Raw genomic sequence first — 24,162 nt, forward strand, 5'->3', positions numbered from 1 at the left:
AGAGATGTATTAATGCCGGATCTGGTACCAAGTGTTCCTGAAATTGCAGCATCCGGTTTTCCTCTCTGTGCATGCGCCGGGATATAGGAGGAGCGGGTTTCTCTTTTGATCTTTGAAAAAAATGTAAATACCGTTATTCCGGATAAGACGGATTTGGTATTTCACGGGATCCATCTAACGGATCCGGAAAAAAGCTTTCCGTTTGTATATGGATTTCCGTATCCGGCAGACAGTTCCGTTGCCGGAACTGCCTGCCGGATTCTAATAACGCTAGTGTGAAAGTACCCTAACAGATTCTAATCAAGTTCTAAAATTATTCAATCAGTGTTACCCATGTCAGACTGCAGGGACCCCCCAACTGGGAACACCCATCTGGACCTTGATGGCAAACCACTAATACTTGTTTGTAACTTCTAGCAGGAATATTAGTAGAATGGCACAGCATAGGCATAAGACAGAAGCTCCAGAATTGGTATTACATGAGGACTGCAAGTAGTTACTATACATGTCAGGAGAGGTGACAGCAATAAACACATAGGGTGAGGCTACATGGGTTACTGAAAAATGAGTCCACTGTGGTTTGTAAGATGCCTGTTATATAGGCAAAATTATTTTACCAGAAAACAGCCGTTTTACCCGCATAGGGAAAAGCCAAACAGTTCTGCAGGTGAAACTGCGGCATGCTGCTGTCTCATATGACCAGAGGTGAAACAGTTACCACAAACATATTGAGCCAATTACACCAAATTTTTGTTTGCAGCCAGACAATAAAAACTGCAATAAATACTATAGGGGTTATCCAACCCCTATGATGAGCCCCCCCCCACCCCCCCCACCCCAATGTCCGGCCCCTCGTATACATTTTACTTACCTGGTCCCTGACACTGGGGGTCCCTGCACTTCCGCAGCCGCAACCCCCAGTCGCGTGGATCAAAACATCCGGGGCGAGCAGCCAATAGCAGACCGTGACAGAGATGAGCCTCCCTAGTGTCACCCGCGATGCTAGGGAGGCTTGTCCCTGTCGCGGCCTGCTATTGGCTGCTCCCCCCATCCTCACGACGGAGCGATGCAGCGGCGGCCGTGCAGGCATCTGGAGCAGGTAAGTATAATGTATACGAAGGGAAGGGCATTGGGGGAGGGGGGGTGTCGGTCATTATAGGACTTTAACTGAACCGCTGTATTTAGTGGGGTTTTATTTCGGGAAAGGGCAATGCCAAAAGTTACTACATGCTTTCCATGTTGCTGAATTTTTTTATATGACCAAAAAAAAGGTAAAAAAATGGCTTCTATGGTGGAATTTTATTTCAATAGGTGCAAGGCGGTAGTTTTGCAATGTCAGCTGGCTCAATACAAGTAGATACAGACACAAAGAAAACTGCAGCGTAATAATGGATACTGCCAGCCCGAGACAAGAGACAAAGTCCACAATAACACAGATAAGTTCCTAAGATTCTAAACCCATCTATTAGCTCTACGGAGTTAATAACGGAGGTCACCTCATCCTACTAGGCCCTACATACAGTGCCTTGAAAAAGTATTCCTACCCCTTGAACTTTTCCACATTTTTTCACTTTAAACCCACAAACTTACATTTTATTGGGATTCTAACACAAAGTAGCAAGTATGTGTGAAGTGAGAAGAAATTGATACATGGTTTTCAAAAATTTTTATAAATAAAAATTTGGAAAGTGTGGCATGTATTTGTATTCAGCCCCCGAATGAATACTTTGTAGGACCACCTTTTGCTGCAATTACAGCTGCAAGTCTTTTGGGGTATGTCTTTACCTGCTTTGCACATCTTAAAGGGGTTATCCCACTTTGCGTTTTTATACTTACCTGCTGCCACCGCGCGTTCACTTCCTGGATTCTGGCTGGGGACGGGCTTCATCTTGATTGAAGTCTTCTCCCGGCCGTGCCGCGCGCTGGACTGAATGCGCACGCCGCCGCGCATGCGCAATGGTGACTTATTCCTACAGAGCCGGCGTGCGCGTTCGCAGCTCTGTACTATTCTGGCCGGGAAGAAGTCACCGTCGCGCATGCGCGGCAGCGTGCGCGTTCAGAACAGCGAGCGGACCGGCCGGGAGAAAAGGAGTCGTCTTCTGGGCAAGCGCGACCTTCCGGCTTTTGGAGAAGAGCGGAGGTCGTAACCAGGGGAGACCAAGTCACAACAATCAGGTAAGTGGGGATGAATTTTATCCTAATCGGTGGGGATTTGTTAATAAAGTATATTTACAAAAATGATCATTGTCAAATCATTAACAGATTTAACAGTGATCATTATGATGGGATAACCTCTTTAAAGCTAAAATTTTTGCCCGTTCTTCTTGGCAAAATAGAGCTGCTGTTAGGCCCCTGGCAGACGAGCGTTTCTCCCGCAGCGAGTCCGCAACGCAGCTCCCGGCCTGACCTCCCATCGCTGCCGGGGGTCACATTGCATTAGGGTCCATTCACACGTCCGTAGTGCATTGCGGATCCAGAATACACCCAGCCGGCACCCCCATAGAACTGCCTATTCTTGTCTGCAATTGCGGACAGGAATTGGACATGTTCTATTTTTTTTTTCAGGAGCTGCGGACCAGAAGTTTAGGGGCGCGCTCCAGAAATGCGGACGCGGAGAGCACATAGTATGCTCTCCGCATCCATTCTGTCCCCATAGAGAATGAATGGGTCCGCACCCGTTCCGGATATTGCTGAACGGATGCGGACCCATTCTATGGACGTATGAATGGACCTTTATATTGATTTATGATGCTATGTAACCCTTAGGCCCCTTTCACACGGGCGAGTATTCCGCGCGGGTGCAATGCGCGAGTTGAACGCATTGCACCCGCACTGAATCCTGACCCATTAATTTCTATGGGGCTGTGCACATGAGCTGTGATTTTCACGCATCACTTGTGCGTTGCGTGAAAATCGCAGCATGCTCTATATTCTGCGTTTTTCACGCAACGCAGGCCCCATAGAAGTGAACGGGGCCGCGTGAAAATCGCAAGCATCCGCAAGCAAGTGTGGATGCGGTGCGATTTTCACGCATGGTTGCTAGGTGACGATCGGGCTGGGGACCCGATCTGTATTATTTTCCCTTATAACATGGTTATAAGGGAAAATAATAGCATTCTGAATACAGAATGCATAGTAAAATAGCGCTGGAGGGGTTAAAAAAAAATAAAAAAATTACTCACCGAGTCCACTTGATCGCGTAGTTGCGGATCTGTCTTCTTCTGTAATGTTGAGCTGCCGGCTAAGGACCTGTGGCGACGTCACATCACATGGTCCCTCACCATGGTGATGAACCATGTGATTGGACCATAGTGACATCACCACAGGTCTTTTGCCAGGTCCTGAAGATAGAACAGAGACCGGCAGCTATGGAGCAGGTAAGTAAAATTTTTTTTTTTTTTTTAACCCCTCCATCCCTAATTTACTTTGCATTCTGTATTTAGAATGCTATTATTTCCCCTTATAACCATGTTATAAGGGAAAATAATAAAATCTACACAACACCTAACCCAAACCTGAACTTCAGTGATGAAGTCCGAGTTTGGGTACCAAACATGGCGATTTTTCTCACGCGGGTGCAAAACGCATTAAAACGCTTTGCACTCGCGTGGAAAAATCATGCATTTTACCGCAACGCACCCGCATCTTATTGGGCCCTCACACGCCACGCTCGTGTGAAAAAGAGGCCTTACAGTTCTAGAAAGTATTGGATAACAAACACTGGCATAATGATGTCAGTGTTATCCAATACATTACAGAACTGTAAGGCCTCTTGCACACGGGCGAGATTTCCGCGTGGGTGCAATGCGTGAGGTGAACGCATTGCACCCGCACCGAATCCGGACCCATTCATTTCTATGGGGCTGTGCACATGAGCGGTGATTTTCACGCATCGCTTGTGCGTTGCGTGAAAATCGCAGCATGCTCTATATTGTGCGTTTTTCACGCAATGCAGGCCCCATAGAAGTGAATGGGGCCGAGTTAAAATCGCAAGTATCCGCAAGCAAGCTTTCACGCATGGTTGCTTGGAGATGGTCGGGATGGGGACCCGATCATTATTATTTTCCCTTATACCATGGTTATAAGGGAAAAAAAAATAGCATTCTTAATACAGAATGCTTAGTAAAATAGGGATGGAGGGGTTAAAAAAAAATTTTTTAACTCCCCTCACCCACTTGTTCGCGCAGCCCGGATTCTCTTCTGTCGTCTTCTTTGATGACCAGGAGGAAAAGGACCTGTGGCGACGTCACTACACTCTTCACATGGTCCATCACATGATCCATGGTGATAGATCGTGTGATGGACCATGTGATGAGCACAGTGACGTCACCACAGGTCCTTTTCCTCCTGATCATCAAAGACGACGACAGAAGAGAATCCAGGCTGCGCGAACAAGTGGTTGAGGGGAGTTAAAATATATTTTTTTAACCCCTCCATCCCTATTTTACTAAGCATTCTGTATTAAGAATGCTATTATTTTCCCTTATAACCATGTTATAAGGGAAAATAATTAAATCTACACAACACCTAACCCAAACCCGAACTTTGTGAAGAAATCTGGGTTCGGGTACCAAACATACCGATTTTTCTCACGTGTGTGCAAAACGCATTAAAACGCTTTGCACTCGCACAGAAAAATTGCGCATTTTCCCGTGACGCACCCGCATCTTATCCTGCCCTCACACGCGACGCCCATGTGAAAGAGGCCTAAGGGTTACATAGCATCATAAATCAATATAATGCTATGTGAATCCCATCAGTGCTGGGAGGTCAAGTCAGGTATCGCGATGCGGACTCGCTGCGGGAGGAACGCTTGTCTGCAAGGGGCCTTACACCTAGAGGCTCAGCTCTCTGCAACAGACATGTCCTCTTCACTTTGATTGACAGGGTCAGGTGTGATGACATTTACACTGCCTGGTCCTGTCAAAGTGCAGATGGCGCAGCAGTTGCAGAGAGAGCAGAACCTCTAAGTGTAACGGCAACGCCTCTGTTGCTCCTAGAGAGACTCATTTACATATATTAAAACATCGTTTTTCTCAGCAATGTGGGCACATACAGTCCTGATCAAAAGTTTAAGACCACTTGAAAAATGGCAAAAATATTTTACATTGTCGGATCTTAACAAGGTTCCAAGAAGAGCTTCAACATGCAACAAGAAGAAATGGGAGTGAGAAAACATTTTTGAGCATTCAATTAATTAAAAATAACTATTAAACTGAAACAGGCTGTTATTCAGCTGATCCAAAGTTTAGGACCACATGCCTTTAAAAGGCCAAACCTGTGCAAAGATGTGGATTCATTGTCATTTTCTGTCAGGTAGTCACACGTTGTGATGGCAAAGGCAAAAAAACTCTCCCTTTTTGAACGTGGTCGGGTTGTTGAACTGCGTAAGCAGGGTCTCTCACAGCGCGCCATCGCTGCTGAGGTGGGACGCAGTAAGACATTTGGAATTTCTTAAAGGATTCTGAGGGTTATGGAACAAAAAAGTCAAGTGGAAGACCCCAAAATTTTGCCAGCACTGAGCCGGAGGATCCAATTGGCTGTCCGTCAAGACACTGGACGATCCTCGACCCAAATTAAGGCCCTTACTGGTGCTGACTGCAGCCCCATAACCATCAGACGGTATCTGAGACTGAAGGGCTTCAAAAACAAAAAAACATCTTCAAAAGACCTCGTCTCCTTGAACGCCACAGAACTGCTCGTTTGGACTTTGCAACAGTGCACCAAACATGGGACATTGAAAGGTGGAAGAAAGTTTTTTTTCTCCGATGAGAATTTTTTTTTAACCTTGATGGTCCTGATGGTTTCCATTACTGGCATGACAAGCAGATCCCACCTGAGATGTTTTCTACGCGCCACAGTGGAGGGGGCCTCATAATGGTCTGGGGTGCGTTTTCCTTCAGTGGAACAATGGAGCTTCAGGAAGTGCAGGGGCGTCAAACGGCCGCTGGCTATGTCCAGATGTTGCAGAGAGCATTCCTCATGACTGAGGGCCCTCGTCTGTGTGGTAACGACTGGGTTTTTCAACAGGACAACACTACAGTACACAATGCCCGCAGGACAAGGGACTTCTTCCAGGAGAATAACATCACTCTTTTGGCCCATCCTGCGTGTTCCCCTGATCTAAATCCAATTGAGAACCTTTGGGGATGGATGGCAAGGGAAGTTTACAAAAATGGACAACAGTTCCAGACAGTAGATGGCCTTCGTGCGGCCATCTTCACCACTTGATGAAATGTTTCCTCTCACCTCATGGAAACGCTTGCATCAAGAATGCCGAAACGAATTTTTGAAGCGATAAACAATTACGGCGGAGCTACTCATTACCGAGTTCATGTTTGGAAGTTGGATTTCTGTTTAACCACTTCAGCCCCGCTAGGTGAAACCCCCTTCATGACCAGAGCACTTTTTACACTTCGGCACTACACTCCTTTCACCGTTTATCGCTCGGTCATGCAACTTACCACCCAAATGAATTTTACCTCCTTTTCTTCTCACTAATGGAGCTTTCATTTGGTGGTATTTTATTGCTGCTGACATTTTTACTTTTTTTGTTATTAATCAAAATGTAACAATTTTTTTGCAAAAAAATGACATTTTTCACTTTCAGCTGTAAAATTTTGCCAAAAAAACGACATCCATATATAAATTTTTCGCCAAATTTATTGTTCTACATGTCTTTGATAAAAAGAAAATGTTTGGGCAAAAAAAAAATGGTTTGGGTAAAAGTTATAGCATTTACAAACTATGGTACAAAAATGTGAATTTCCGCTTTTTGAAACAGCTCTGACTTTCTGAGCACCTGTCATGATTCCTGAGGTTCTACAATGCCCAGACAGTAGAAAACCCCCACAAATGACCCCATTTCGGAAAGTAGACACCCTAAGGTATTCGCTGATGGGCATAGTGAGTTCATAGAACTTTTTATTTTTTGTCACAAGTTAGCGGAAAATGATGATGATTTTATTTTTTATTTTTTTTCTTACAAAGTCTCATATTCCACTAACTTGCGACAAAAAATAAAAAATTCTAGGAACTCGCCATGCCCCTCACGGAATACCTTGGGGTGTCTTCTTTCCAAAATGGGGTCACTTGTGGCGTAGTTATACTGCCCTGGCAATTTAGGGGCCCAAATGTGTGAGAAGAACTTTGCAATCAAAATGTGTAAAAAATGACCGGTGAAATCCAAAAGGTGCACTTTGGAATATGTGCCCCTTTGCCCACCTTGGCAGCAAAAAAAGTGTCACACATCTGGTATCGCCGTACTCAGGAGAAGTTGGGGAATGTGTTTTGGGGTGTCATTTTACATATACCCATGCTGGGTGAGAAAAATATCTTGGTCAAATGCCAACTTTGTATAAAAAAATGGGAAAAGTTGTCTTTTGCCAAGATATTTCTCTCATCCAGCATGGGTATATGTAAAATGACACCCCAAAACACATTCCCCAACTTCTCCTGAGTACGGCGATACCAGATGTGTCACACTTTTTTGCTGCCAAGGTGGGCAAAGGGGCACATATTCCAAAGTGCACCTTTCAGATTTTGCAGGCCATTTTTTACACATTTTGATTGCAAGGTACTTCTCACACATTTGGGCCCCTAAATTGCCAGGGCAGTATAACTACGTCACAAGAGACCCCATTTTGGAAAGAAGACACCCCAAGGTATTCCGTGAGGGGCATGGCGAGTTCCTAGAATTTTTTATTTTTTGTCACAAGTTAGCGGAAAATGATGATTTTTTTTTTTTTTTTCCTTACAAAGTCTCATATTCCACTAACTTGTGACAAAAAATAAAAAATTCTAGGAACTCGCCGTGCCCCTCACGGAATACCTTGGGGTGTCTTCTTTCCAAAATGGGGTCACTTGTGGCGTAGTTATACTGCCCTGGCAATTTAGGGGCCCAAATGTGTAAGAAGTACCTTGCAATCAAAATCTGTAAAAAATGGCCGGTGAAATCCGAAAGGTGCACTTTGGAATATGTGCCCCTTTGCCCACCTTGGCTGCAAAAAAGTGTCACACATCTGGTATCGCCGTACTCAGGAGAAGTTGGGGAATGTGTTTTGGGGTGCCATTTTACATATAACCATGCTGGGTGAGAGAAATATCTTGGCAAAAGACAACTTTTCCTATTTTTTTTATACAAAGTTGGCATTTGACCAAGATATTTTTCTCACCCAGCATGGGTATATGTAAAATGACACCCCAAAACACATTCCCCAACTTCTCCTGAGTACGGCGATACCAGATGTGTGACACTTTTTTGCAGCCTAGATGCGCAAAGGGGCCCAAATTCCTTTTAGGAGGGCATTTTTAGACATTTGGATCCCAGACTTCTTCTCACACTTTCGGGCCCCTAAAAAGCCAGGGCAGTATAAATACCCCACATGTGACCCCACTTTGGAAAGAAGACACCCCAAGGTATTCAATGAGGGGCCTGGCGAGTTCCTAGAAATTTTATATTTTTTGCATAAGTTAGCGGAAATTGATTTTTTGGGTTTTTTTCTCACAAAGTCTCACTTTCCGCTAACTTAGGACAAAAATTTCAATCTTTCATGGACTCAATATGCCCCTCACGGAATACCTTGGGGTGTCTTCTTTCCGAAATGGGGTCACATGTGGGGTATTTATACTGCCCTGGCTTTTTAGGGGCCCTAAAGCGTGAGAAGAAGTCTGGAATATAAATGTCTAAAAATGTTTACGCATTTGGATTCCGTGAGGGGTATGGTGAGTTCATGGGAGATTTTATTTTTTGACACAAGTTAGTAGAATATGAGACTTAGTAAGAAAAAACAAAAACAAAAACAAACAAAAAATTTCCGCTAACTTGTGCCAAAAAAAATGTCTGAATGGAGCCTTACAGGGGGGGGGTGATCAATGACAGGGGGGGGTGATCAATGACAGGGGGGGGTGATCAATGACAGGGGGGTAATCACCCATATAGACTCCCAGATCACCCCCCTGTCATTGATCACGCCCCTGGTAAGGCTCCATTCAGACGTCCGTATAATTTTTACGGATCCATGGATCGGATCCGCAAAACACATGCGGACGTCTGAATGGAGCCTTACAGGGGGGTTATCAATGACAGGGGGTGATCAGGGTGATCACCCCCCCTGTCACTGATCACCCCCCTGTCACTGATCACCCCCCCTGTAAGGCTCCATTCAGACATCCGCATGATTTTTTACGGATCCATGGATACATGGATCGGATCCACAAAACACATGCGGACGTCTGAATGGAGCCTTACAGGGGGGTCATCAATGACAGGGGGTGATCAGGGTGATCACCCCCCTGTAAGGCTCCATTCAGACATCCGCATGATTTTTTACGGATCCATGGATACATGGATCGGATCCACAAAACACATGCGGACGTCTGAATGGAGCCTTACAGGGGGGTTATCAATGACAGGGGGTGATCAGGGTGATCACCCCCCCTGTCACTGATCACCCCCCCTGTCACTGATCACCCCCCCTGTAAGGCTCCATTCAGACATCCGCATGATTTTTTACGGATCCATGGATACATGGATCGGATCCACAAAACACATGCGGACGTCTGAATGGAGCCTTACAGGGGGGGTTATCAATGACAGGGGGTGATCAGGGTGATCACCCCCCTGTCACTGATCACCCCCCCTGTAAGGCTCCATTCAGACATCCGCATGATTTTTTACGGATCCATGGATACATGGATCGGATCCACAAAACACATGCGGACGTCTGAATGGAGCCTTACAGGGGGGTTATCAATGACAGGGGGTGATCAGGGTGATCACCCCCCTGTCACTGATCACCCCCCCTGTAAGGCTCCATTCAGACATCCGCATGATTTTTTACGGATCCATGGATACATGGATCGGATCCACAAAACACATGCGGACGTCTGAATGGAGCCTTACAGGGGGGGTTATCAATGACAGGGGGTGATCAGGGTGATCACCCCCCTTGTAAGGCTCCATTCAGACATCCGCATGATTTTCTCCCTGATCCGGGTGATCAGGGAGTGTATATGGGTGATCACCCGCCTGTCATTGATCACCCCCTGTAAGGCTCCATTCAGACGTCCGCATGTGTTTTGCGGATCCGATCCATGTATCCATGGATCCGTAAAAATCATGCGGACGTCTGAATGGAGCCTTACAGGGGGGTGATCAATGACAGGGGGTGATCAGGGAGTGTATATGGGTGATCACCCGCCTGTCATTGATCACCCCCCTGTAAGGCTCCATTTAGACGTCCGTATGCGTTTTGCGGATCCGATCCATGTATCCGTGGATCCGTAAAAATCATACGGACGTCTGAACGGAGCCTGACAGGGGGGTGATCAATGACAGGGGGGTGATCAGGGAGTTTATATGGGGTGATCAGGGGTTTATAAGGGGTTAATAAGTGACGGGGGGGGGTAGTGTAGTGTGGTGTTTGGTGCGACTGTACTGACCTACCTGAGTCCTCTGGTGGTCGATCCTAACAAAAGGGACCACCAGAGGACCAGGTAGGAGGTATATTAGACGCTGTTATGAAAACAGCGTCTAATATACCTGTTAGGGGTTAAAAAATTCGGATCTCCAGCCTGCCAGCGAACGATCGCCGCTGGCATGCTGGAGATCCACTCGCTTACCTTCCGTTCCTGTGAGCGCGCGCGCCTGTGTGCGCGCGTTCACAGGAAATCTCGCGTCTCGCGAGATGACGCATATATGCGTGACTGTGCGCCAGCCTGCCACCTCCGGAACGCACATGTGCGTTAGGCGGTCCGGAGGTGGTTAAAAGGAGGGGGGGGGGGGGTTTGGAGGTGTGGTCCTAAACTTTTGATCAGCTGAAAAACAGCCTGTTTCAGTTTATTCGTTTTTATTAAATTGAATGCTCAAAAAATGTTTTGTCTCACTCCTATTTCTTCTTGTTGCATGTTGAAGCTCTACTTGGAACCTTGTTAAGATCCAGCCAGGCTAAATATGATTTTTTGCCATTTTTCAAGTGGTCTTAAACTTTTGATCAGGACTGTATGAACATGGGACCAACACAGATGCCTTCAGCTGCCAAGTGCACATGTAACAGGTCAGCCAGTGTCATAGGTACAGATCTGCTGACAGAATCCTACTCCACACTGATGAGGGGCAACACCCCAAAACAGCAGTCAGTGGATGGATATCAGGCTTAGGCCTTCCCCGTCACATCCTTAAGGCTCGTAAAAAAGAGCTGGATCTTGAAATAGGAGCCACTCAATATGGTGGATCTGGTAATCTCTATAATGGGGACGCCCTTTTGCTTGGCTTTCACTGTGTTGAAGACACCTAACTGGGGTTCCACGGTTATTTTGCACATCACTGTTCCCCAGGGAGCTTTGCACTTTGGGTTGCCGTGTTGAAACTCTTAAAGGGGTTATCCCATCTTAGACAATGGGGGCATATCGCAAGGATATGCCCCCATTGTCTGATAGGTGCGGGTCCCACCGCTGGGACCCGCACCTACAATGAGAACGGAGCAGAGAAAGTGGAGGAGGGCGCACTGCGCATGTGCCCTCCATTCATTTCTATGGAGCCGCCGAAAATAGCCGAGCCTATTTCCGTCGGCCCCATAGAAATGAATGGGAGCGTTGGCCGCGCATGTGCGGTGCGCTCCCATTCACTTCAATGGGAGAGGCGGGGAGCTGTGCCTGGTGGTGGTCGGACCCTGGGAAACCTGGGGTCCTCCAGCCACAACTCTCCCCGGCTCCGTTCTTGTTGTAGGTGCGGGTCCCAGAGGTGGGACCCGCACCTATCAGACAATGGGGGCATATCCTTGCGATATGCCCCCATTGTCTAAGATGAGATAACCCCTTTAAATGAGGTTCCACAGTGTTTTTTGTAGTTGGTCTCCCTAAGATCAGCTATGGTTTTGTTTGACTATACAATGTACGTCGCTGTGCTTGATAAGATGTGATGAGGCCCCAGCACTCATCGGAGCGCCACTAACTCTTCAAACAGCTGACCAACAGCGGTGCTGGGAGTCAGACCTACACCGATCAGACATTGATGACCTACTCTGAGGGTAGGCCATCAATATCGAACTCTTGGAAAACCCCTTTAACTTTAGGCTACTTTCACACTAGCGGCAGCCTTCTCCGGCAGGCTGCTCTGGCGGGTGAACAGCCTGCCGGGTCTGTGCTGCAGCTAGTGCACGCGTGCCGCCGGAGGTCCGCTTCGGCCCCATTGACTATAATGCACGCGTGCACTAGCGGCGGCACGGACCCGGCATGCTGTTGACACGGCCAGAACAACCTGCCGGAGAAGGCTGCCGCTAGTGTGAAAGTAGACTTCTAGAATAAGCCTCGGTTCACACCTGCACTGTTTTTTCCATTATAGGAAAATAACTGAAGTGCTGATCCGATACATAACTGACAAACTTGTAACAGGTCTGTTGGGTCTCTGTTTGGGATTTTGCCATTTTACTACGGCAACTTTGCTATTCTGTCTCGCGTTTTTGACAGAATCTACAAGAAAGGACCCTCACACTGCCTCCTACGCTGCATGCTAATGCTATTTAGACCTTAAAAGAGCAACGGAAAACGTACAGAAAAGAACTAATGCAAGTGTGAACAGAGGATAACTCCTACATACACTGCTCACAAAAAGTTAAGGATATCTGGCTTTTAGGTGAAATTTTTGGGAAACATAATAAGCTCACGCACCAGTGATATTATATCATGAAAGTTGACCATTTAAGTAGAAGCAGTAATGGTGATTTCCTCATCTCAAACTATTTATTGACACAAAAGCCAACACCAGTGCTGGGTACACCCCCACAAAATGTCAGTGTCCCAAAACATCTCCTGCTGTCCATAAGTCGTCTTATTGTCTGGAGGCATGGCATCTCACTCTTCTTGAAGGGCGGCCCTCAGGTCATTAAGGTTCTGGGGTACAGAGTTACGAGCTTCTAGACGGCGACTCAGCTGATTTTGAATGGGATATAGGTCTGGAGAAAGTCCCCCAGTCTCCAGCAGCCGTTTCCTAATGATGTGACCTCGATGAGCTGGTACATTGTTGTCCATGAAGATGAAATTAGGCCTGGGTTGTTCATGCAGAGGCACAATGACTGGATTAATGATGTTCTTCAAGTAGTATGGGCTTGTCCCTGTACCATTCACACACTGTAGGGCAGTTCTGTATGGACTAGACACACCTGCTCACAGTGTAACACCACCACCACCAGAGGCTCGTCTGGGGACCACAGTGGCTGATGCATAGCGCTCTCCTTGACGTCTCCAATATCACTGGCGGCCATCGTTTCTGCTCAGCGTAAATCGACTCATCAGTGAACAGCATTGAGGCCACTGGTCCCTCGTCCGGCGTAGATGCTCCCTGGCCCATGCACGATGATGGCGCCTGTGCCTGGTGGTGTGCTCAGGTCCTCTAGCACGCAGACCACGCTGATGTAAGCGGTTTCAGTCTGACGTGACACTTGGGTGCTTCTCACCTACCTTAAATGTGCATGGGGTTGTGTGGCATTCATCATCTGGTTCCACAGAGCATTGTTCACAATGAAGCGGTCATCAGTGTGGGATGTGGCCAAAGGACGTCCACTTCTATACCTTTCTGTGACTCTTCCAGTCTCTGTTACAACCTGCTGATGGCACTCTGTGACACTCTAAGCTCAGTGGCCACTTCCATCTGAGAACAACCCGCTTGAAGCCTCGCAATGGCGAGGTACTGTCGATCAATTGTTAGGCGTCATCTTGGTCTCATGATGTCAAAATGTGAACAGCATGATGAGGAGGAGGAATGTGTAAATACCAATTCTAATTGAACCAGGAACTTTATTGGGCGATTCATGGATCAAACACCTGTTGTGAATTTTGCCGGTAAGCTCCTTGTTAGAGAACAGCAAGTTGTGCAAAAAGTAATAAGACATTGAACAGTCAAACAAGTGCATTCAAAAGTTTAGAGATGGTCACATTAAGTTCACCTGTAAAGGTTAGAGTGTGTTTTAGGGTCATCCTGAAATTTCAGCCACAAGCCAAATATCCCTAACTTTTTGTGAGTAGTGTACTTTACAATTAACTATGAGGACACTGCCAGACTACTACACACCATGTAAACCAAGACAACGTATACCTAACCACCCACACCATGTGACTGCAAAGCCGTCAATGCTGTCCATCTACTACACACCATATAAACCAAGGTAGCGTACCATGATTAAAGGGGTTGTGCAGCAATATATATTGATGCCCTATCCACAGGTAATGAAGAGGAAGCTTCAAAATGCTGATCGGTGGGAGTACCGGATGTCACCCCCCCGGATCAGACATTGATTACCTATCCTGAAGTGAGGTAATCAATAAAAAAAAAGCGTTCATCCAGCAAGTACCATTTTCTGCGCCAAATACACTTAGGCTACTTTCACACTCACATTTGGTGCGGATCCATCATGGATCTTCACAAACGCATCCGTTCAGATAATACAACCGCATGCATCCGTTCAGAACGGATCCGTTTATTCTATCTGTAACATAGCCAAAACGGATTTGTCTTGTACACCATTGAAAGTCAATGGATGACGGATCCGTTTTCTATTGTGTTTGGCTCAGTTTCGTAAGACGGACACGCAGCGTTTTGGGGTCTGCCTCCAAAGAGGAATAGAGACGGAACGGAGGCAAACTGATGCATTCTGAGCGGATCCTTTTCCATTCAGAATATGTATTAGGGCAAAACTGATCCGTTTTGGACCGCTTGTGAGAGCCCTGAACGGATTTAGTGAAAGGACTCGCTCCCCCAGCCAGGGCGAGATCACATCCAGTAATGAACACTACAGCTCATGATGAGCACGCAGCCGCACACATGGCCACATAGGGCAATGCTACCTCTGAGGAGTCAGAGATGGATCTGTGCTGCACCCATAGCATACAGGAAGGAGATGAAAGCAGCCATGTAGTCGGTTGCCATGGGCAACAGACATAATGCAGGCACTATGAGGAGTCTCATCCGTGCCCCAGGTCTAGTCAGCGGCATGGATGGACTCCCAGCCTCCCCATGAGCAGCACTCATCACTGGGACTACACGGCAGAGCAGCCGGCTGGGGGGGGGCGCTGTTTCCGGCGGACAGACAATAAAGGAGGATGTCAATGGAGGCTCTGCTCTCCTGTGTAACCACACTCACCTCCCGCAGTATCCGTACACCTCCCCGGTAATAGGCTTCCTGACTGCGGGAATCTCTCCCTCAGGTGTCCGTCGCGCGCACACATCCGGGTCACGCCCCGCCCCTGGGAGCGTCACGTGTCAGCACCCTAGCGCCATCTTGGGATGGGCATATGTGGGGATGGCGGCGGCGCGTGCGCGCTGTCTTCCTCCGTCCGGGAGGAGGATGGGTGTCGTAGTCCGAAGGCTCCATGGAAACTCCTTTCTCACACAGTTGCAGGCACGGTGACATCACTAGTTGCGACTGCTAAGTGCAGCTCTAGTTTTTTTCAGTATTTGCTCCTATAGTCCGTGTGTTCACATTACTGTAATAGCCTGGCACACAGCAGCGAAAATAAAGAGCAAAAGATAATGGAAGCACTGGATTATGTCGCATGATGGCACCCAACATGGACCATTAGCGGCTCATTGGGTTCCCATTATTTTGTCCCACATTTATAAACAGTGACGCGTGTCACCAGGTGTTGCGACTAAGACGTTGCAAGCAATCCATACCTACCTACCATTTTAGCAGTTGGCCCTACCACAGGATTGTCCCTTTATGGTAGGCCTACATAACCCATGGCCATTTTCAGCCCAATTTGCCAGGACCGTCTGAAAATTAGGGACAGTCCCTGCGAATTCAGGTACATTAGCAACTAAGAGAGTCCAAAACTGTTGGTTGCAGGTTACAAGTCACATGACTTTGCTATCAAAGACCACAAGGCTAGTCGTGTAACCGCCACTTACCTGCAATTGTGCGGTTTTACTAGCAAATCACAGCTCCGAAATAGTGGCATAAACGTTTTTAGTCATGAGACAAATGTTACAGTGTAGCCACAACCTAAATGGTATGTGAAGGAGACTCCTAATGTTAACACAGGTGTGTATGAAGCCTTAGGGCCAGCTCACAAGAGTTTTTTGGTGCAGATTTTGCCACATTTCTGCCTCAAAATCAACTCCAAAAAAAATACAGTAAAACAGCCTCCCATTCATTCCAGTGGTAAGCAGCACATGCTTTTTTTGCATGCCATATGTTGGGGCAGTATCCACACAATCTCCCATTGAAATGAAAGAAAATAATAAAAAAAAAAACTCCTTACATGGCCATGTTGTGGGGTTTTTTTGCACGCTTTTTTACGTGGATGCTGGGCAAAAATCATAAGCTGAAAGTGCAGTTTTGTATTGAATACCCATTGGCAAAAAAAAGACTAAAAACACAGAAAAGAGCAAATTCTGCACTAAATTTTGTAGGTCGATTTTCTAAATCTGTTGTGTGAACATGCCCTAACATCTTGCCTTTGCATTTAAGGTGTATTCAGATTCGTAAAAGTTATCCCTTATCCACAGGATAGTGGATAACTATTACAGTGTTTCCCAACCAGTGTGCCTCCAGCTGTTGCAAAACTACAACTCCCAGCATGCCCGGACAGTCTTTGGTTGTGCCGGCATGCTAGGAGTTGTAGTTTTGCAACAGCTGGAGGCACACTGGTTGGGAAACACTGAACTATTAGATCTGTGAGGGTCCTACTGCAGGAACCTTCACCAATCATGTATCCGTTGGAGACACTCAAAGGGGCATTTAAACGTTCCATATCTTTGGACAGAAATGAGTTCCTGAGGCCTCAAAAAAAAGGATCAACAAAAAGATATAATGAGGATAAGGCCTCATGCACATGGCCATTGTTTGGGTCCGCATCCGAGCCGCCGTTTTGGCAGCTCGGATGTGGACCCATTCACTTCAATGGGGCCGCAAAAGATGCGGACAGCACTCCGTGTGCTGTCCGCATCCGTTGCCCCGTTTCGTGTCCGTTTTGCGGACAAGAATAGGCATGTTTACAATAGGCCACCCGATCCGTTCCGCAAATTGCAGAAGGCACGCGGACTGCAAAAAACGGCACGGTCGTGTGCATGTAGCCTAATAGGCACATATGATAATGCCCATGAAAAAGTTTTTGAGATACTAAGAAAATATTGGGGTATCTTACAGACAGACCGAGATCTAATGGACATATTACCTGCTAGACCAGCAATAACTTTTAGGAGAGGAAAATCCATCAAAGATAGCCTGGTACATAGTATGTATACGAAACCAAGGCCCACAGGGACCTGGCTTGATAGGAGGCCTCTGGGGACTTTTAAATGTACCGGATGTGTAGCCTGCCCCTTTATTTTAACATCGAAGACATGTAGGAGTGTCTCAACAGGAAGAATTTTTGACATGAGAGATTTTTCTAATTGTAGAACATGTGGAGTAGTATACCTTATCACTTGTCAATGCCCTCTAAATTATGTAGGGGAAACCAAAAGAGAATTGAGAAGGAGAATTGGTGAACACATTGGAGATATTAAACACAAAAGGGATACACCAGTGGCCAATCATGTTCAGGAATTTCATGATGGGGACCCAAGTTCCATAAAATTCCAATCTATTGAAGTCATCCCCCTCCCCTCCCTCCCCACGTAAGGGTGATTGGGATAGGAAAATATTGCAGAGGGAGTGTCAATGGATTTATACATTGAGAACATCAAATCTGGAGGGTCTTAATCAACAACTGTCATTTGGGCGTTTCCTATCTTTGGCTTACATAATTATATGCACTGGTATATATCCCCGTCCATTTGCTGCCTCCTCTCCCTCACATTCTCACTTTCTTTCATCTGGTAATCCAGGTTCTAATATTGTGAATTTAAACCGTAGTCAGATGTATCCGATCAGAAAGATCCATTATTATATGTATCGATTAATACTGGCCACAGGGGGATCCTAATCATATATGTGAGGCCGGCTTGCAATATGTAGGCAATCTATAATAATGTTTCATAGGTGGTATAATGTTAAAATACAGTACACTTCCCCCTTCCAACCCCCCCCCCCCCCCCCATTTGTCTGGGATAGAATCTTCCCTTTAAGTTGGCACATATATTACCTATCACTATCCCCTATAGGTTCCGTTATGTATATCGGCCCAGTTTTATATTAGGAACGCATTCTGCGCTCCACATGGGGTATCTGAAAAGTACATTCGCATGTATCGCTTGTGTATGTGCACAGCGATGATACTTAGTGTAGGTCCGGTCTGTGGAACATATATGTGTCACGACCCCTGGTCATGGTCGTGACTCCTTGGGAGCCGCATGCAGTTATCCGCGGTCTGGTGTTGTCGCAACCGCAGCTGGGGGCACTTAGTGGTTTGCCTCAGGTGCGGTTGCCGCGAATAACAGGCATGCGTGCGGTTGCCCTTGGCAACGTGTTTTGGTGTGCACGTCCGTCGTCTGTGTTTGTGTGCACTTCCTTGTCGTTTTGTGGTGCACGAGGTTATGTGTTGTATGCACGTAGACACCTCCCTTCACCTGTGGTTGTCCGCGGCAACGTCTGTTGTTGTATGCATGTGGTGGCAGGGTTTCGGCCTGCGGGCTGTTCCCCAGAACATGGTGGCCACGCATGCCGTTGCTGGCGGTAACAGGTGAGTGGGGTGGTGTGGGTTATGTATTATGTGCACTTCCCCTTTTATGTGTGTTTTCCCTTCTGTGTGCTGGAAGGGTTAACTTCTTCCCAGTGTGTGATGTCACTGGGTGTGGTTGACTGGTGGGTGGGGCCTTTTGGCCTATATAGCCTGAGTCTCTTGCAGGCTTCAGTAGGTTGCTCTCAGCCATGCTGGCTGGAGCAGCCGCCTGTCTCCTCCATCTGCCTGGTGAGGACCATCCTTCTGGTCATAAAACCTGTGTTGGGAATTTCTATGTTTCTTGGTGTTATCTAGGTGTGTGTGGGGTTATCTTGTTAGTGCAGCTTATGGTTTCCTGGTTTCCCTTGTATGTCTGGTGTGTGCTGTGTCCTTTATGTTGCTGTGGACATCAGCACTTGTTCATGGGTTCCAGGTTTGTGTGTCTGTGGCAGGTAAGTGCAGGACTAGTCTCACTTACCTGTCATTTCCATATGTCTGTTGATGTTTCCCCTGTGTTGCTTGGCCGTTGAGACTCCTGCTCCCCCGTGCCTAGGAGGAGCAGGTCGTCTCACTCTGTCCCCTAGTACAGGGCCGACTTGAGGGCTCGTAGGGACTTTAAGGTTCCGGCGTATGAGCCCTCCTACCACCAAGGTCGGCTCATACAGATAGGAGACAGGGTCAGCGTTAGGGATGCAATAGGAGGTGACCTGCTCCCTAACTCTGTGGTCCCGGCCAAGGGGTAACCCTACCATCTCCTGGCACCGCACGGCTGGGTGTTTCCCCCACAACCAGCCATGACAATATGCTTTCCAGACAGAACTTCCGGCACCCGCAACTTTCGGTCTGGCGTTGTGCAACGCACCAATGTAATGTGGTGCGTATTTCTTGTCTGTGGAACGCATATGCGTTCCACAGCTGCGTTTCTAGGTATTCTGCCAAGAATACATATTATAAAATCTTTTTATGCCCATTATATATTACAAATTGGGACACACGATATTTGGTTAATGATAGCCTACAAGCATGGTGGGGAAGGATTTTTATCGATAGGTAGTTCAGGGTTATGGAAGGAAGTTGAGGGGTGTGGTTAGGGGGAGTGCTGTATTTAACCACTTAAAGGGCTTCTGTCACCCCACTAAACTGATATTTTTTTTTGTGTACTTATAATCTCTATCCTGCGATATTGCCATACATTATGTTATTAATCATTTTCGCTCAGTAGATTTCGCAAAAAACGTATTTTTAAGATATGCTAATTACCTGTCTACCAGCCGCAGAAAACCGCCCCCTCCTTCTGTTGATTGACAGGGCCAGCCGCGATCTCCTCCTCCAGCCGGCCCTGTCAGCATTTTAAAAAATCGCGCGCCTGTGTTGATTCGGCGCAGGCGCTCTGAGATAAGGAGGCTCGCCTTCTCAGCACTCCCTCAGTGCGCCTGCGCCGATTACGTCTTCTCTTTCGGTGACGTCATCGGCGCAGGCGAATCAACACAGGCGCACAATTTTTGAAATGCTGACAGGGCCGGCCGGAGGAGGAGATCGCGGCTGGCCCTGTCAACAGGACGAGGGGGCGATTTTCTGCGGCTGCTACCAGCAAGTAGACTCCCTTCTGGCAAAAATAAATAAAAATCTCCCACGGACTCACTATGCCTCTCAGTGAATACCTTAGGGTGTCTACTTTCCGAAATGGGGTCATTTGTGGGGTGTGTTTACTGTTCTGGCATTTTGGGCGGGGCTAAATTGTGAGCAACCCTGTAAATCCTAAAGGTACTCGTTGGAATTTGGGCCGCTTTGCGCACCTAGGCTGCAAAAAAGTATCAAACATGTGGTATCACCATACTCAGAAGAAGTAGGGCAATGTGTTTTGGGGTGTATTTTTACATATACCCATACTGTATGTGAGAAATATCTCTGTAAATGACAACTTTTTCAATTTTTTTTATACAAAAGTGTCAATTTACAGCATGGGTATATGTAAAAATACACCCCAAAACACATTGCCCTACTTTTCCTGAGTACGGCGGTACGACATGTGTGACACCTTTTTGCAGCCTAGGTGCACAAAGGGGCCCAAATTCCAATGAGTATCTTTAGGATTTCACAGGGCATTTTTACGCATTTGGATTCCAAACTACTTCTCACGCTTTAGGGCCCCTAAAATGCCAGGGCAGTATAAATACCCCACAAGTGACCCCATTTTGGAAAGAAGACACCCCAAGGTATTCCGTGAGGGGCATGGTGAGATTATAGAAGATTTTTTTTTTTTTTTTGGGGCACAAGTTAGTGTAAATTGATTTATTTTTTTTATTTTATTTTTCTTACAAAGTCTCATATTCCACTAACTTGTGACAAAAAATAAAATGTTACATGAACTCACCATACCCCTCACGGAATACCTTGGGGTGTCTTCTTTCTAAAATGGGGTCACTTGTGGGGTATTTATACTGCCCTGGCATTTTAGGGGCCCTAAAGTGTGAGAAGTAGTTTGGAATCCAAATGCGTAAAAATGCCCTGTGAAATCCCAAAAGTACTCGTTGGACTTTCGGCTCCTTTGCACATCTTGACTGCAAAAAAGTATCACTCATGTGGTATCGGTGTACTCAGGAGAAGTAGGGCAATGTGTTTTGGGGTGTATTTTTACATATACCCATGCTGGGTGAGAGAAATATCTCTGTAAATTGACAACTTTGTATAAAAAAAAATTGAAAAAGTTGTCATTTACAGAGATATTTCTCACACACAGGATGGATATGTGTGAAAAGACACCCCAAAACACATTGCCCTACTTCTCCTGAGTACAGCGATGTCATGGAACCATGAACCAGACGTACAACAGAGATAGGTGGAATAAGAAGGCTTTATTGAAAATCAAGCCGTAGCTAAAGTCCAAACGGATGGCTTAACCGAAGCAGGGTCTTGCGTAGACGGAGGTCAGGAACCAGGAGGGTAGTCAGACGTAGCCAGGATCAGGAACCAACGGGGTAGTCAGACGAAGCCAGGATCGGGAACCAACGGGGTAGTCAGACGAGGCCAGGATCAGGAACCAGAAGCAGCAGCAGTCTTTGAAGCATGTGCACACAGGAGGACCAAGCAAGGAACTGAAGCCACAGACCTTCTATATATATGAGCTAGGCATCCAGCTCCTCCCAGTGGGAAGGAGGAGCCGCAGGGTGGGAGGCTACAAGAAACCCAGAAACCAAGATGGCCGCCAGCACATGTCAAACGAAGGAGAACAGTGAGAAGGTAAGACCATGACAGTACCTCCCCCTCAAGGGCCCCTCCTCCGCGGAGTAAGGAACGGTTTCAGAGGGAAGCGTGCGTGGAAGGCTCGGAGCAACGCAGGAGCATGGACATCTGTGGAGGGAACCCAGGAACGCTCCTCTGGACCATAACCACGCCAATGGACCAAAAACTGCAACCGACCGCGGACCAGGCGTGAGTCCAGGATATTGCTCACCTCATATTCCTCACGATTGCCCACTTGGACCGGACGGGGCCGAGGAACCGAGGAAGTGAAACGATTACACACCAATGGCTTCAACAGGGAGACATGAAACACGTTGGAGATCCGCATGCCAGGAGGAAGCGCAAGGGCATAGGCTACCGGGTTTACCCTGTGAAGCACTCGGAAGGGACCAACAAAGCGAGGCGCCAGCTTGGGAGTGGGCACTCGAAGGTTGAGGTTGCGGGTGGACAACCATACACGGTCTCCGACCTGGTAGGAAGGGGCGGGCGCTCGTCTGCGATTAGCCTGGAGTCTCTGGCGTTGCGCAGAGACCTCAAGGGACCTCTGGATCTGTACCCAAGAAGTACGTAGGACGGAAAGGTGATCCTCCACAGCCGGAGTATCCTGGGGAGAGAATACCTCCGGTAACACGGCAGGTTGGAACCCATAATTGGCCATGAAGGGAGACGTCCCAGAGGAAGAGTTCACCGCCGTGTTCCTGGCAAACTCAGCCCAAGGCAGGAGGTCAACCCAATTGTCTTGGTGATCGGAGACATAGCAACGAAGGAATTGCTCCAAGGCCTGATTGGATCGTTCTGCGGCCCCATTGGACTGAGGGTGGTAGGCCGAGGAGAAAGAGAGATGAATCCCCAACTGGGAGCAAAAGGCGCGCCAGAACCTGGACACAAACTGACTCCCCCGATCCGACACAATCTCCTTGGGCAAACCGTGCAACCGGAAGACCTCCCTGGCAAAAATCGAGGCCAACTCTTGTGCAGAGGGTAACTTTTTGAGAGGAACACAGTGGCACATTTTGGAAAACCGATCCACAATCATGAGAATGACCGTATGGCCTCGGGATGCAGGAAGGTCCACAATGAAATCCATCCCCAGGTGTGACCATGGACGCTCCCCGGTGGCTATGGGTTGCAAAAGGCCCAACGGAAGGTGCCGAGGGGACTTACTCTGGGCACAAACGGAGCATGCCGCTACATATGCGGCGATGTCGGAACGTAGAGAAGGCCACCAGAACAGACGTGAAACCGCCCAGGACAGCTGATTCTTTCCAGGGTGCCCCGCGGCCTTGGAGTTATGGTAGGTTCGCAACAACCGAGTGCGCAACTCCTCAGGCACAAAACATCTGCCGTTGGGTCTCCCAGAGGGAGCACCAGATTGAGCCGCCAAAATCTGCTCACCCAGAGGAGAGGTCAGGCTGGTGCGAATAGCAGCCAGGATCTGATTCGGGGGTATGACCGTAGTCGGAATCGACTCCTCCCCGGACAGCTCGGAGTACTGCCGTGATAAGGCATCCGCTCTGATGTTCTTGGAGCCGGGTAGGTAGGAGACCACGTAATTAAAACGTGACAAGAACAGAGCCCATCTGGCCTGACGTGGTGTCAATCTCTTGGCCTCAGAGAGGTAGGTCAGATTCTTGTGGTCCGTCAGGATGAGAACCGGAACCACCGAGCCCTCGAGCAAGTGCCTCCATTCTTTAAGGGCCTGCACGATGGCCAATAACTCCCTGTCACCAATCTGATAGTTGCACTCCGCGGAAGACAGTTTCCGGGAGTAAAACCCACAAGGAAGCAGAGGACCCTCTGGTTTTCTACGCTGAGACAGGAGGGCGCCTACTCCCGTCTCAGACGCGTCCACCTCGAGGACAAAAGGCAACCCAGGGTTGGGATGCGACAGAATCGGAGCCGACACAAAGGCGGACTTTAGAGCCTCAAAAGCTCGGATGGCCTCGAGCGACCAGACCTGAGGATTACTGCCCTTCCTGGTCAGATCCGTGAGAGGCTTGGCTAGCATGGAAAAGTCCCTGATGAACTTCCGATAATAATTGGCGAAGCCCAAAAAGCGCTGCAGGGCACGAAGCCCACTGGGCTGGGGCCACTGTAAGACAGCCGAAACCTTCTCAGGATCCATGGAGAACCCCTCAGCGGAAATGATGTAACCTAAGAAGGTTACCTGGGATCGGTGAAATTCGCATTTCTCAAGCTTACCGAACAGCTTGTTCTCTCGTAAGCGTTGCAACACTCGTCTGACATCCAGAATGTGGGCCTCCATGGATGCAGAATATACCAAGATGTCATCCAAATAGACCACCACACACTGCTGCA

At 47.6% G+C, this 24,162-nt stretch overlaps 1 protein-coding gene across 1 annotated transcript in view; it reads right to left on the reverse strand.

Annotated features, from left to right (window-relative positions):
- Positions 1–15,264, reverse strand: part of PSEN1 (presenilin 1) — a 75,521-nt gene extending 60,257 nt beyond the window's left edge. Inside the window, exon 1 of the mRNA XM_044271621.1 lies at positions 15,138–15,264. The gene's annotated coding sequence lies outside the window, so the exon portion shown is untranslated. The remainder of the gene's footprint in view (positions 1–15,137) is intronic.
- Positions 15,265–24,162: the final 8,898 nt, after the last annotated feature.

The sequence above is a fragment of the Bufo gargarizans genome, chromosome 11 (assembly GCF_014858855.1).
Source record: "Bufo gargarizans isolate SCDJY-AF-19 chromosome 11, ASM1485885v1, whole genome shotgun sequence".
In the NCBI taxonomy this organism is placed as follows: Eukaryota; Metazoa; Chordata; class Amphibia; order Anura; family Bufonidae; genus Bufo; species Bufo gargarizans.